The following is a 14,215-nucleotide window of genomic DNA, read 5'->3' as shown; positions in this document are numbered from 1 at the left end:
TAATACAGTTTTATCGGCAAAAAAACTGTAGTAAATACTACAATAATATCCGCAACAACACTACAGTCTGAAAAAGTACTACACTTTTTAAACTATATTAAAAACTACTTTATTTTATTAACATATGCCCTTCCCATTCCCCTCCCCATATTGAAATCTGTGCCACTCATAACTGAGAAACCTACATGCCAAGTATAGACCGTATATTTTGTTCCCTATAGGTTATAGAAAAGAGCAGAAGCGCTGTTCTGTTCTGTTCTGTTCACCTGCCTGCCTGCAGAAGATGGAAAATGTGCTCTTTTAGTATTTATCCAGTAGGTTTCCTGAAGGAGAAAGCCTCCAGTTATATTTCGCACTATAGTAAATACTACAGTAATGTCTGCAAAAACACTACAGTTAATTCTACAGTATATTACAATCAAGAAAAACATTACATGAATTACTATAGCTTATACTACATTTTTTAATTTACTACAGTATTCATACTATAGTTTACTGTAAATACTACAGTACACTACAGTAAATAGGACAGCAAATACTACAGTATTCACTGTAGTGTTTTTGCGGACTACAGTAAAGTACGCAAAAACACTACAGTGAACACTGTAGTATTTATACAATAGTATACTATAGTATTTTCTTATGTGGGCATGCTTAGGGTCATGTATAAATGATTTTGCCCATTATTTTATCTATGATTGCCATGCCCCCACACGATGACAACGCCCCCATCCACAGAGTACAGGTCACTGAATGGTTTGATGAGCATGAAAACAATGTAAATAATATGCCATGGCCATCTCAGTCACCAGATCTCAACCAAATGAACACTTACGGGAGATTCTGTGGCGGTGCCTGAGACAGCGTTTTCCACCACCACCAACAAAACACCAAATGATGGACTTTCTCATGGAAGAATGGGGTCGCATCCCTCCAGTAGAGTACCCGACGCTTGTAGAATCAATACCAAGGTGAATTGAAGCTGTTCTGGCTTGTTGTGACCCAATGCCTCATTAAGACACTTTGGGCCTGATTCAATCAGATCCGCTTTAGCAGAAATCCTCATAGATAATGTTTTGATGGTGTCAAAGGCGGGGCTGCGTTAAAGTTGTCAAATCCACAAGCGGCTCGCAGCATTATACCTAAAACTGACATTGCCATTTGCAGCATGGAATCGCATTAAGAGAAATCCTATGCAGCCTTCTTTACGTTTAACACTTGATCTGATTGAATTTAGACCTTTATTTATGTTGGTGTTTCCTTTATTTTGGCAGTTACCTGTATAAAGGCACTTTAGCATAATTGTTTAATGGCCCTGAGCCAAATTAAACATTTTAAACCCACCAAGCGATGTGAAACGACATAAATATGAATGAATGGTTGGAGCGCAGTCAATATGGAGGAGTTAGCTATTGAGGTCAGAATGATTTGACGCATAATGTAGAACAGAGAAGTGTTACTTTGGCTTCAGCAGTGTTTATTTTCCACATTATATTTATTTCATTTTGCACAACAAATGCATGCCGAATGTAAAACATTGAATACATTGCAACATTCCATGTGTTAAGCTGTCAAGTGTGTTGTGTGTGGATGCATACATTACTAGATGTAATGTATTCTACTTGAAAGGGATTGCAATAGATTTTTTTGTCATTAAACTGGGATTTTCTATGCAATTTTGGGATCCGGTGGCCCTCTGTTGTGGGCGCAGATATTGCAGTGGGTAGTTTTAGTTGAGCCAGGAAAACTGTAGGTGGGAATGACACAGGCGTCACGTCACGGCTGGACTCATGGGAGTGAAAGACTTTGACCTCTAATGAACAGGAGCCATGGTTCAGTCTCCTGAAAAAAATGTAATTTAGATCACATTTTTTAACCTGTTAAACTCTGAGTGGTTGTTTTGGACCGGTGAGTTTGGGGCGTACCAAAGTCACCAAAAGTGCAAACAGTTAATATGCATGGAAAGAGTACAACCTGATGGTCATTGTTTAGCAATGCATTTCCTTCTCCATCCACATTAAATTGTATGCATCCTCCACATGTACTTTTGATCTAGCTCATTGGTTACAATAAAAAAAAGTTAATGGATATATACAGTGGGGCAAAAAAGTATTTAGTCAGCCACCAATTGTGCAAGTTCTCCCACTTAAAAAGATGAGAGAGGCCTGTAATTTTCATCATAGGTACACTTCAACTATGACAGACAAAATGAGAAAAAAAATCCAGAAAATCACATTGTAGGATTTTTTATGAATTTATTTGCAAATTATGGTGAAAAATAAGTATTGTAGTAGTCACATTGATCAGAACCCCAGTTCTTACTTTTCTAACAGTATTAAGCATGTGTTTGTAGGACTTATAGTTTTGAAACCGAAATGTACTTTATGAGGGTAGTGTACAATATTATGTGTCGCTTAGAAAAGGCCACCAGAGGGCATCAGAGTTTGAGGTTAAAAGGATGTTTAAAATAAGTACACGATATATGCGTTATTCAGATATATGGGCTAAATTGCCTCTCATGTCAGTGAAGACAGTGCAACATTTCCTGCTTTACATTTTGTTGGATGATTTATTTAACTGTAGCTGTGGTATATGCACATAAAAAATAATTTGGCACATGAAATCCTGGAAAATGTGGCTGTGGTTGTAAAAGTGACAAAGTGTGCTACTACTACTCGCAAAATGTAAATGCACTGTGAGATATGTGACATACTGTTTGGGGTGTTTGTTGTCCAGATGTTATCTATTTACAGTGCCTTCAGAAAGTATTCATAAAACGTCTAAAAACATCATTCCACTATGACATTATGGGATCCCAAGCCTGCATATGACTGGCAAGTAATCATTCATGTTCCTTATTCAAGACACCTACAGAGCCAGCCACATCATTCCCATGCTTCTGGTTGCCAGTGTTCAGAAATGGTCTGGCAGTGCATATCCTTTTCACTAGCCAGAGATGGTCCACTGCACAGTTTTACTGCCATCTCTATGGCCCCTTAAGTGGCAGCTGAGAATCTCTGTTATTTTGAAAAGTGATCTGGGAGCATTTGTATTGATGGTATACTTCACTATCCTTTTATATAGAACCAGGCTCTAATCAGCCACATGAAACGGGACATTCACTTCTTTAACTTATAAATATGGGTTACCAACACTATTTAAATGGAATTTTCTGCCGGATGATTGTATTAGTGGAGCAGCTGGTGCTGCATTGTTTTGCCAGTCCTCTCAGATTGTTGTTTATATACTCACTATTGCCAATCTGTATTCAGTCGATGTATTTGCTTGGTGTTCAACGAATTTGCTATTGCATTCAGCTGATTGTTTACCACTGGCAGAGATGGGCAGTATATCTGTTGTATTTGAAATACGTATTTGAATGATTTCTGAGTATTTTGTCATTTGAATTACACTGGGTTGAAATACACTTCAATGTATTTAGATTTTTCAAAATACTGTCATTTGTATTTTCAAAATACAAAATACTTTTCTATACCATTTTACCCCCATGCATTGGTATCAGAAGTCTGATGGCACTATGGGGTGATAAAAGCGCCTGCTAAATTAACTAAATATAAATGTATATTAAAAAATGAACAATTGCAAAGCATGCTGAGTATCATTTTAACGAGCTTCGCCCCGAAAAATATACACAGTATGATTTGCTGTTCATTTTGATATGTTAATTTTCATATATACATTTACATTTTGGTCATTTAGCAGACAGTCTTATCCAGAGTGACCTGCTCAACTAAGGTAGATAAAAAACATTATAAACTGGGTGGTTTGAGCCCTGAATGCTGATTGGCTGACAGCCGTGGTATATCAGACTGTACACCACGGGTATGACAAAACATGTATTTTTACTGCTCTAATTATGGTGATAACCAGTTTATAATAGCAATAAGGCACCTCTGGTGGTTGTGGTATATGGCCACTGTACCATGACTAAGGGCTGTATCTAGGCACTCTGTGTTGCGTCGTGCATAGGAACATCCCTTAGACATGGTATATTGGCCATATACCACACCCCCTTGTGCCTTATTGCTTAAACATTTCACACTCATAGCAAGTAAAACAAAATTGTAACCTTTACTGAGAATGTTGTTGCTGTTCATTGCAGCTACTTGTAAATCTATTTTTGTGTTTTAAAATACAAAATACATGCATTTTAATTAAATACATTACAAAATTCAAGTATGCAATTATTTTGTTGTTTATTTTGATACATTGATCTTTATCTTTATGTTTTATATCTGTATTTTGTAACAGTTTTTTGTAATGTCTAACATTCCCTGACCACTGCAAGTATTTATGTATAGAATTTCCAGAATATTCAACAAAGATAGGGCCCAACATCCGATTTGTACCAAACTTATTCCTACCGTTGAGTAAGACATGAGGAATCCAATAAAATGATCAAAAGCCACCTTTGAACACCCCCCCCCCCCCCCCTGAGAGTACTATCCATACGGTGCAATTTTCATATGAAAACCCCCCCAAAATAATACCATTATTATTTGTATTTTTTCACCCAACTTTGAACCTAAATCCAATGAGAAATGTTTGGCTGATTTTAAGTTGAATTCACATTAGTTGTCAACTCAACCAAATGGGAATCAAAGCTAGACGTTGAAGCAATGTCGGTGCCAAGTGGGAGATGACTAGTGACATTTACCGTTAAACCCAACCCAACCCCTTTGCAAAACACTATACAGTGTGTGTTTAGGAATTTTACCATTGAAGACCATTAGAGCCCATAACGTTGAAAACATTAGAACTGCTGTAGCCTAATGTTTTGTTTGTTTGCCAGTAATGGTCTAACTCATTCCATGAGTGGCTTGTAATAATTGCATTGGATTCCTCATGTCTTAATCATTGTTAGGAAGAATTATGGTCCAAATTTGATGTTAGGTAGGGAAGAGTGTGGTGTGTTGAGCAAAAGGCGTAAGTTGAGCCACCTTTGTTTCTAGGAAACAATACACAACATTTATCATTTTACATAAGACTTTGGAAGAGTGAAGGAAGAAACCACATGGAAAAAGTGATAAGCAAGTTAGGTAAAAAAAAAAGAGGTTTTATGAAGGTAGTGATGATATTTCATCCAGTACAGAAATTTATAGGCGGCTTAACTTAACCTGTAAATTGTGCCAAGAGACCCCTTTTTAGGGCAAGTTGTGTTTTCAAAACTGTAATGTTTACATGAATTCAGATTATTTCCAGGGATACACAAATATATGTAGTTATCTTTGTTAGAATGACTACTCTATATCCCTTGACGCAGTGATGCTGAATGTAAAAAAATGACTAACCTTTCGCCACTCTGACGATTATATTTATTGAAGTTGGTATGAATCCTATAAATTAAAATGGCCTATTTGGGTGCAATCAATTAGCTTAATTTCTTAGAGATAAAATTCTATTTCAACAAAATAATGTTTCAGGAATGCTAATACGATCTGTTTTTAGCTAGAAAAACTATTTCAGAACAATCTGAGTTGGTAGCTGTTGAAATCCTCCTTCTTGTGCTTTTTGAGGTGGAACGACTCCAGAGAGAAGGAACCTCTCCTCTCCTACTCTCTACTCTCCCCTGACAGGTTTATCCTCTCTCTTTATCAATTAAGCATCATGCTGGATCTCCTGGCCCAGCCAGACGGGGAATGATCAGAAACACCAACCTTTCGTATGGTACTCACACAGGCTGGCTGTGCTGTGACAGTCTAAGACAGAGCTCTGCCTGGGAAATCAAAGTGGAGACTGTGCATCACCTCTAAAGCCCAGGCAGGAAGGCAGCAAACGGATTCTGAGCCCCGCATGGCACCCTATTCCCTATTAAGTACAATACTTTTGACCATGTCCCTTAAGGCTCTGGTTAAAAGTAACATACTGTAGGAAACAGTGTCCTGCTGATGGCTCTTTCAGTGTTGGACCTGGGGTCTGCTGGAGCTGCCTTGAAGATAATCTGCCTGCCTGTCAGACTCCCACCTGCACCGCTGGCTCAGAGCTGCACTGTCTGGCAAACACAGACAAGTAGCTCGTCGAAATGCCCCAGATTTTCCCCTGGCCCTTTCCTGCCTCCCACCCTCACCACTCCTCCATCACCACCGTCCTCCCCCCTCCATTACGCACAGACAGTGTGTGATTATGGGAAAGAGATGGGGCTAAAATGGATATGAGTGAGTCTCTCAGGTGGTGTTTGTGAGAAGATGAGCTCTGAGTTCTTTGAACATCTCTAACAAAGTTTTCTTTCAAGGCATCTCTGAGGCCCAATCCTATTCTGTATGCTAATCATGCTGTATTCTCTACTCACTCATTTTTGACACCGTTGTATTATCCACTGGGCATTTTAATAGAATGAATAGGTGAAGTTTAGGTGAAGGGAGGGATTCATTTCCACAGATCTCATTAAAAACGGCTTATTACCCCAGAGGGCCAAATAAGAACAACTGTGTTATTACACAAATAGAGGAGGAACGATTGTGTTTGTACAGTAGGCTAAGTCATTTAAATTATCATTCTTGACGGCTCAACACCTGACAACTTGACAGTAGGGACGTACTGTCATGCCCTGACCTTAGAGAGCCTTTTTATTTCTCTATTTATTTAGGTCGGGGTGTGATTTGGGTGGGCATTCTAGTTTTCCTATTTCTTTGTTTGGCCTGGTATGGTTCCCAATCAGAGGCAGCTGTCTATCGTTGTCTCTGGTTGGGGATCATACTTAGACAGCCTTTTTGTCCCCCTTTAGTTTGTGGGATCTTGATTTTGTATAGGTGCTGTGTAGCCTGCAGAACTTTACGTTCGTTTTGTATTTTGTTGTTTTTCTGTGTTCATTTTTAGAAATAAAATGTTCGCCTACCACGCTGCACCTTGGTCTAAATCATCCAACATGTACCTGAACTTGTACATTAAGAAACTCTTGTTTTCATTGCAAAACGTTTTCCTACGCTTTGCTATGATTTGCTACGATGTGCAAGAATACACCCCAAGTGAATACACCCCAAGTGAATACACCCCAAGTGAATACACCCCAACATTTCTTAACATTTCTTTCTAACACAAAATGTAATATTATGTCACTGATATTTCATTCTGAAATATGCCAGTACAGTAGGTGGTGGAAATGCACCATAACAGGGCTTACTTCGATGAGCAATGGCGGAAGTGGAAGCACCATTTGAGTTTGATGACGCATCGAGCTGAGATGGTAGAAATGAATGGAAGACAGTGACAAAGAAGAATGATGACAAAGGGCTAAAGTCGGAAATGAAAATCAGTTTGTTGTTGGATTGCGATTCGTCAACAATTATGTTTTTTTGGGAGATCCGTTTAATGTCTTGAAGGTGGTAAAGGACGCATTAGGAAAGGTGGAGTCGGTCAAAGTGACCAGGAGTAGTTTTGTTTTGATTTCCCGTGTGTCAGAAGAACAGAAGGAGAAGGCATTATGGCTCAACAAGTTAACCATGTGAATCAGTGTCATATGAAGTGTAGAGCATGGATTTTCAGAGCAGGGCGCTGGTTTAAGATGATATCTCTGGCGTTCCGTTGGATATTGGGGCTGTTGCTCGGTGGGAGAATTCCAGGAGTGGTGGATGCACGTCCTTTGACCTGTGTGGTGGATGGGAAAAGGGAGGAAAGTCTATCGGTTTTACAGTTGTTTGGGGAAGACCTCCCAACGCATGTAAAGTTGGGGTATATAATATATTATTTGAAAGCGTTTGTGTACAAGCCACCTCAATGCCAGAATTGTAAAAAGTTTGGACACACGTCAATTGTGTGCAGGCTGAAGAAATATGTTGTTGAAGAGTCAGAGCGTGTACGATGCTGCAATTGTGGTGGGAATCACGTTCCGAGTCCTTGAGTACCCTTTCAGGGTGAAGGAGGTCGATGTAGTGAGGATCAGGGCTGTCCAGCAAGTCTTCTATACAGAGGCAGTAGAAAATGTTGAAGCAGGAAATGGAGATGAGGAGGACATGACATGTGGTTAAAATGTTATCAAATAAACAATGTTTTTAACTTAATGACTTGATCGAAACATGAATGTAAAGAAACACTGTCGCTAACATTAATTCGAGCTCTCATCTGAAAATGAGTATATAGGCAACTTTAATTACACACGACAGCGAGATAAAACTATTGGAGGGATGTTTCTGAAAGGGAGTGATTCTACATGGCCACATTATGCTTTATGCACTCTCTAAAGCCATTTAAATGACCAATCAGAAGTTGAAACGATAGCAAAGTGTACTCCCCGCCACCGTTTCGCTAAAAAAGCTGAGGGAATGAGGCTGGAGAAATGTAATCACTCTTAAATTCATTGACGGCTACGGATGCAAGGACTGATGGAGTACGCAGTTCAATTCTGCTTCTGTTCTATGTGCTCTTTTTCAAGGATGGGTCGCAAATCTCTCAAAGGCCTTAGGATCCAGCTGGACAGTGGGAGGTCTGCCAGTCACTGGGATGACAAACCAACTTCGGATGAGGGGAGGTTTTAGCAGGTGAAATAGTGGAGAACAATTGGAAGTTTACTCAGTAAAAAGTGCAAATACAATGGTACAGCTATGGTACTTTTTAATGGTAAATTTACAAACATATATTATGATAAGTATAATTTCAACGTGTATCTCATCATGGTAAATGGTGAAATAAGTATAGCCAGTTCTAATTGTAATGACTTGATTTTATTTCATATTATTAGGATCTCTTTTAGTTCTCATTTGGACTAATCTTCCAAGAGTCCTTAAACATTAAAATACAATTATAATGCAATCACATTTTCACATATAACACACTGTTACAAACAACAGACATAATACACTGACATATTGACCAGATACATATTCTAACAGTCTGAAAAGATAGTGTGATGGAAAATGTGATGTTTGTGCTTTTCTAATAACCAATTTCTATGTTCATGCAAGTAACTGATTGAACGTGCATGGGAGGAATCCTCACTATCAGTATCGGCAATTCGGCAGCACGCCCAGAACCTTGTTTTGAGAACAAAAGGGATACCACAGTTTCAAGATCTCAGCTTGGAGAGAAGAAGCCTCGTGAGGTAATGGTCGGTCACATGCATGAACCAAACGTTAAAGATGAATTAATTATGAATGATGAATAAGCTAAATCATGCAAATGTAACTTGTCTGTGTAAGCAGTATATACTGTAAGAGAACTAACGGGACTGCCCTGGGGGAGCTCACTTCAGACCGATACTTTATGCATCTAAGTTTGACTGTGTGACCTCTCCAGCTTCCTGTTAATAATCAATGACTAATTTAAGATTGACTTTGAATGTCCCTGTGTAGATTTTCCACAACAATAGATTGATTCCATAGCAGATAATAAGATAAGATGATCAGTATTTACCTGGTTAAAAGAGAATGTCACACCCTGACCTTAGTTCCTTTTTTATGTCTCTATTTTGGGTTTGGTCGGGGCGGGGCGTGAGTTGGAGTGGGCATTCTATGTTGTTTTCCTATGTTTTCTTTTCTATGCTTTTGGCCTGGTATGGTTGCCAATCAGAGGCAGCTGTCTATCGTTGTCTCTGATTGAGAACCATAATTAGGTAGCCTTTTCCCACCTGGTGTTAGTGGGTTGTTTCCTGTTTTGTCTTTTCACCTTTCAGGACTGTTTCAATATATTCATTTCTTACATTCACTTTGTTTTTTTGTATTTTTCGTGTTCTGTTATAATAAATAATAATGGACACTTACCACGCTGCGTTTGGCAACACAGACTTTCAACTCCCTCCAAAGATTTTCTATGGGGTTGAGATCTGGAGACTGGCTAGGCCACTCCAGGACCTTGAAATGCTTCTTACGAAGCCACTCCTTTGGGCGGTGTGTTTGGGATCATTGTCATGCTGAAAGACCCAGCCACGTTTCATCTTCAATGCCCTTGCTGTTGGAAGGAGGTTTTCACTCAAAATCTCACCATTCATGGCCCCATTCATTCTTTCCTTTACATGGACCAGTCGTCCTGGTCCCTTTGCAGAAAAACAGCCCCAAAGCATGATGTTTCCACCCCCATGCTTCACAGTAGGTATGGTGTTCTTTGGATGCAACTCAGCATTCTTTGTCCTCCAAACACGACGAGTTGAGTTTTTACCAAAAAGTTCTATTTTGGTTTCATCTGACCATATGACATTCTCCCAATCTTCTTCTGGATCATCCAAATGCTCTCTAGCATAAACTTCAGACGGGCCTGGACATGTACTGGCTTAAGCAGGGGGACACGTCTGGCACTGCAGGATTTGAGTCCCTGGCGGCGTAGTGTGTTACTGATGGAAGGCTTTGTTACTTTGGTCCCAGGTCTCTGCAGGTCATTCACTAGGTCCCCCCCCCAGTGGTTCTGGGATTTTTGCTCACCGTTCTTGTGATCATTTTGACCCCACGGGGTGAGATCTTGAGTGGAGCCCCAGATCGAGGGAGATTATCAGTGGTCTTGTATGTCTTCCATGTCCTAATAATTGCTCCCACAGTTGATTTCTTCAAACCAAGCTGCTTACCTATTGGAGATTCAGTCTTCCCAGCCTGGTGCAGGTCTACAATTTTGTTTCTGGTGTCCTTTGACAGCTCTTTGGTCTTGGCCATAGTGGAGTTTGGAGTGTGACTGTCTTTTATACTGATAACAAGTTCAAACAGGTGCCATTAATACAGGTAATGAGTGGAGGACAGAGGAACCTCTTAAAGAAGGTCTGTGAGAGCCAGAAATCTTGCTTGTTTGTAGGTGACCAAATACTTATTTTCCACCATAATTTGCAAATAAATTCATTAAAATCCTACAATGTGATCTTCTGTATTTTTTTCCCAATGATTTAGGGTCCATACACAGATCGGCATGCAGTTATTTTTATCCTCCACTACACAATAAGCAAGTAAATAGTTACCTATGTTACTTCAGCTGCATTGCAAGGCAAGCGTACACAATTGTACATTCAATTTGCAGTAAATGTTTTAGTTAGCTAGATTCTTTACATCCACTGTTTCACAAGACGACTGGTTTGCTGGTTTTCTCAGGAGTCCCTAAAATATTAAACAACACGAATTACAAATTCATTCTCCCAACACTAGCTAGCTGGCTAACATTAGCTAATCAGATTTATTTATTTTACCTTTATTTAACTAGGCAAGTCAGTTAAGAACAAATTCTTATTTTCAATGACGGCCTAGGAACAGTGGGTTAACTGCCTTGTTCAGGGGCAGAACGACAGTTTTGTACCTTGTCAGTTTGGGGTATTGAACCTTTCGGTTACTAGTCCAACGCTCTAACCACTAGGCTACCCTGCCACCCCAGATACTCAACTGTTGACCCGATAACTTGCTAAATAGCGATTTTCCTAAATGAACTTTATGACAAAAAATATGCACAAACGTTTGTCTCTACATTAACTAACATATTCCTCTCAATTGTACATTTTGTCAGCCATCTTCACCCAGGGACAGGTGGCTAGCGTTAAAATTCATCATTGTAACCACTCAATATGATTGGTCATATAAAAACCTTGGGACCCAATTGCATAATGAGTGCTCTAACTCCCCCTTGTGGTGGTCTGGAGCATTGAAGCTGTGACGATACCTCTACGTCCCGCGGTGCAAGCTCGCAACTTTTAAAGGATGAACCACTGTACATGACCAATACTTTTATTTGATTTAGAACGCAGTTTAAAGGATTCCACTCCTGCTTCATAAAACAAACAAAGACTGACTGCAGAGCAGATGAATGCCGGTAAGATCAGGGAGGAGATCCTCTTATCGCTGAGTGCTTTTAAATGGGCCCCGCTAACATTGCCTTCCACTAACGTGCCAGAGGCGTCGGGCAGCTAGTGGCTGGCCAGGTGAGAGAGGCGACCGCATGGGAAGAGGGCAGCGGTGGGCACCAGTGGGTAGCAGCAATCACTGCGCCGGACCAGCAAGGGGGTAGGAGTGCGGACTAATTAGGAGGTCACCTGTTGGGCTTGTCTAAAAGCACTACCTCCCAACCAGGCACTGCTGTGCCACTGAGCTCTAATCATGGCTGCGGGCCCAGCAGATGGTGGCGGGGGGAGAAATGGATCGGGAAATGAGGGGGAGGGAGAGGGCAAACGTGGTGTCTATTTTGTTTACCGCCTGACTTTAATTGTGATGCTGATGTGAGCTGGCGGCTGCATGCCGCGACTGCATGTACATGTATGCTAATAGGTGACAGCATTCCGAACCTGTTTACGTCTGCCTGCCCTGGAAAACAATTATCTGGTTTGGATTGCATTGGAATTCCTGCTGTTGCCCATCAGCTGTATAATGGGTTATATATACAGTATGTGCAAACATCTAATGCAATGTATTTTCTGAATTTCACGTAATGGTAGGTTTATATACATGCGCTTAATGTTAATAACAAATGTAATCACTTTGTCATCTTCATCTAGTCATAACATGATCTAAATGGAGACAGAAAGGAGACTCTTTCTCCATAAAGCTCTAGTCAACTCAGAATTTCTTGTTTACATCCCAGGAGGTATCTTCTGTTTTTTTGCCCTTCAGAGAGGCACCAGAAAGTAAAGCCAAAGTAAACTGTCCAAGGCCAGAACACAGAGGGGCTGTGGGTTAGTGTGAAACAACCTTCTCTAGAGATCAATGAGTCGAAACGCCTGCCTTCTGGACCAGAAGAGCTCCCAGAAGCTTCTGGGGCCACGGGCACTGAGAGTGCAGAAGGGGCCCAGCCAATCAGAGTAGACTGGAGGGCTACATTATTATAAGGGATGAAGGGATGTCATTATCTTTTTGCTACTCTGATATGTTGTGACATTCCAAAATGAATGGTCCTTGTTTGCAATTGACTGAAAGAACCGTATAGCCCTCCCCGCTACTTACTGACGACTTATATAACAGCCTTGTGCCATAATAAGGGTTTTACCCTGTTTTACTGCTCTTCTCAAAAGGGAATTCGAAGTTGCAATATTTACACGAACATCTGCCGGTCCTTGAGTGGGTGGAGGAAAATTAGGTTTGTTTTTCATAATTTGATTGAGTCCAATGTTGCTTTGTGTACACTGTGGCTGCTGTAAAATGCCTGTTGCCAGGTTACTGGATATAACTTATGTGCCACGTAGTCATAATACAACTTATGATGTATATACTGTCTTCAATTGATTTGGTCTCTATAATTGTGCATGTGCACTCGAACTCGGAATGCAAATCCAATAACTCTGTAGTTAAAGTCCAGTGAGTGTATTAAGAGAACACTTATCTGTTGAATAGGTGGGTGGGTATGTAATTACTTTTTTGTTGTAAGGAGACTAGTGAGTTGGGGGGGGGGGGGGGGGGGGGGGTAGTGAGTTAGAGGATGTTATTAGGTTCGGCTGCGTCCTGATTAAAACCTATCCCTCCCCTCCAATTGTTAGGATCGTATAGAGATCGTACCAAATGCCCACTTCTTACATTCCACAGATAACAGAGGAAATGAGTTCACCCTGAAAGCCATCTGAATTCCGGATACACAACTCCTGTATAATGGATGTCATAATCGACATTTAGCCTAGCTTTGTTTCATTACTACTATCCCTTACCCGGTTTCCTCTGAAACCGGATACCCAATACCTTTATACCAACTCAGGACAGCACATCTTTCATAGCGATCGATCAGAATAGTTGCCTGACAACTCACGCTGAATTCCCCGGCTGCTCTATTGATCGCTACATACTTCATTCTGAATCTGCCATCCTTTTTTTCTTCTCTCTCATCTTATTCAATTGTTACCATGCACTTGCAACAACGATAGCTCAGATGTGCGATTGACTTTTGACTTTTGAATCCGCCGTCGTTAAAAGTTGTTTGTGGTGACGTCGCGTGTGGTGAAAACATTGTCATCGGCGATTGGATCGTCTTTAACCAAGCAGAGTATCAAAGCCAATTACGTACTTCGAAAACGCTGCTTCACCCACCTGTGTTCTGGCTCTGGCCCAACCCATCAGTTTCTGGGACCAATCAGACAGTCCGAATGTTTTTGCATTCTAGAAGAGTCAGGGAGGGAGTCAAATCCAGACTCTTGGTGTGACTTTTGGCTGAAGCAATGAGTCTGGGTCGCCAGGCAATCAGAATAGTGTATTCTGTTGACATCTAGTATCTCAGGAGTGTTGTGTCTCAGTGATGCAGATCTGGCCTATCTAGTGTCTGTCTCGCTTCTGCCTGCCTCTGGGGTCTTCATCACTCATCCCGAAACCAAGAACCTCCTGAC

General features: G+C 40.6%; 1 non-coding gene across 1 annotated transcript; it reads left to right on the top strand.

Moving 5' to 3' along the window:
* The first annotated feature begins 288 nt into the window (after nucleotides 1–288).
* Nucleotides 289–341, top strand: LOC139423278 (U7 small nuclear RNA). The gene has a single exon (XR_011635829.1). It is a non-coding gene; the product is annotated as a U7 small nuclear RNA (small nuclear RNA).
* The last annotated feature ends 13,874 nt before the right edge of the window (nucleotides 342–14,215 follow it).

Source organism: Oncorhynchus clarkii, chromosome 12 (genome assembly GCF_045791955.1).
Source record: "Oncorhynchus clarkii lewisi isolate Uvic-CL-2024 chromosome 12, UVic_Ocla_1.0, whole genome shotgun sequence".
In the NCBI taxonomy this organism is placed as follows: Eukaryota; Metazoa; Chordata; class Actinopteri; order Salmoniformes; family Salmonidae; genus Oncorhynchus; species Oncorhynchus clarkii.
Note: the sequence above shows the minus strand (reverse complement) of the source record. Positions and strands in the feature narration are given on the sequence as shown.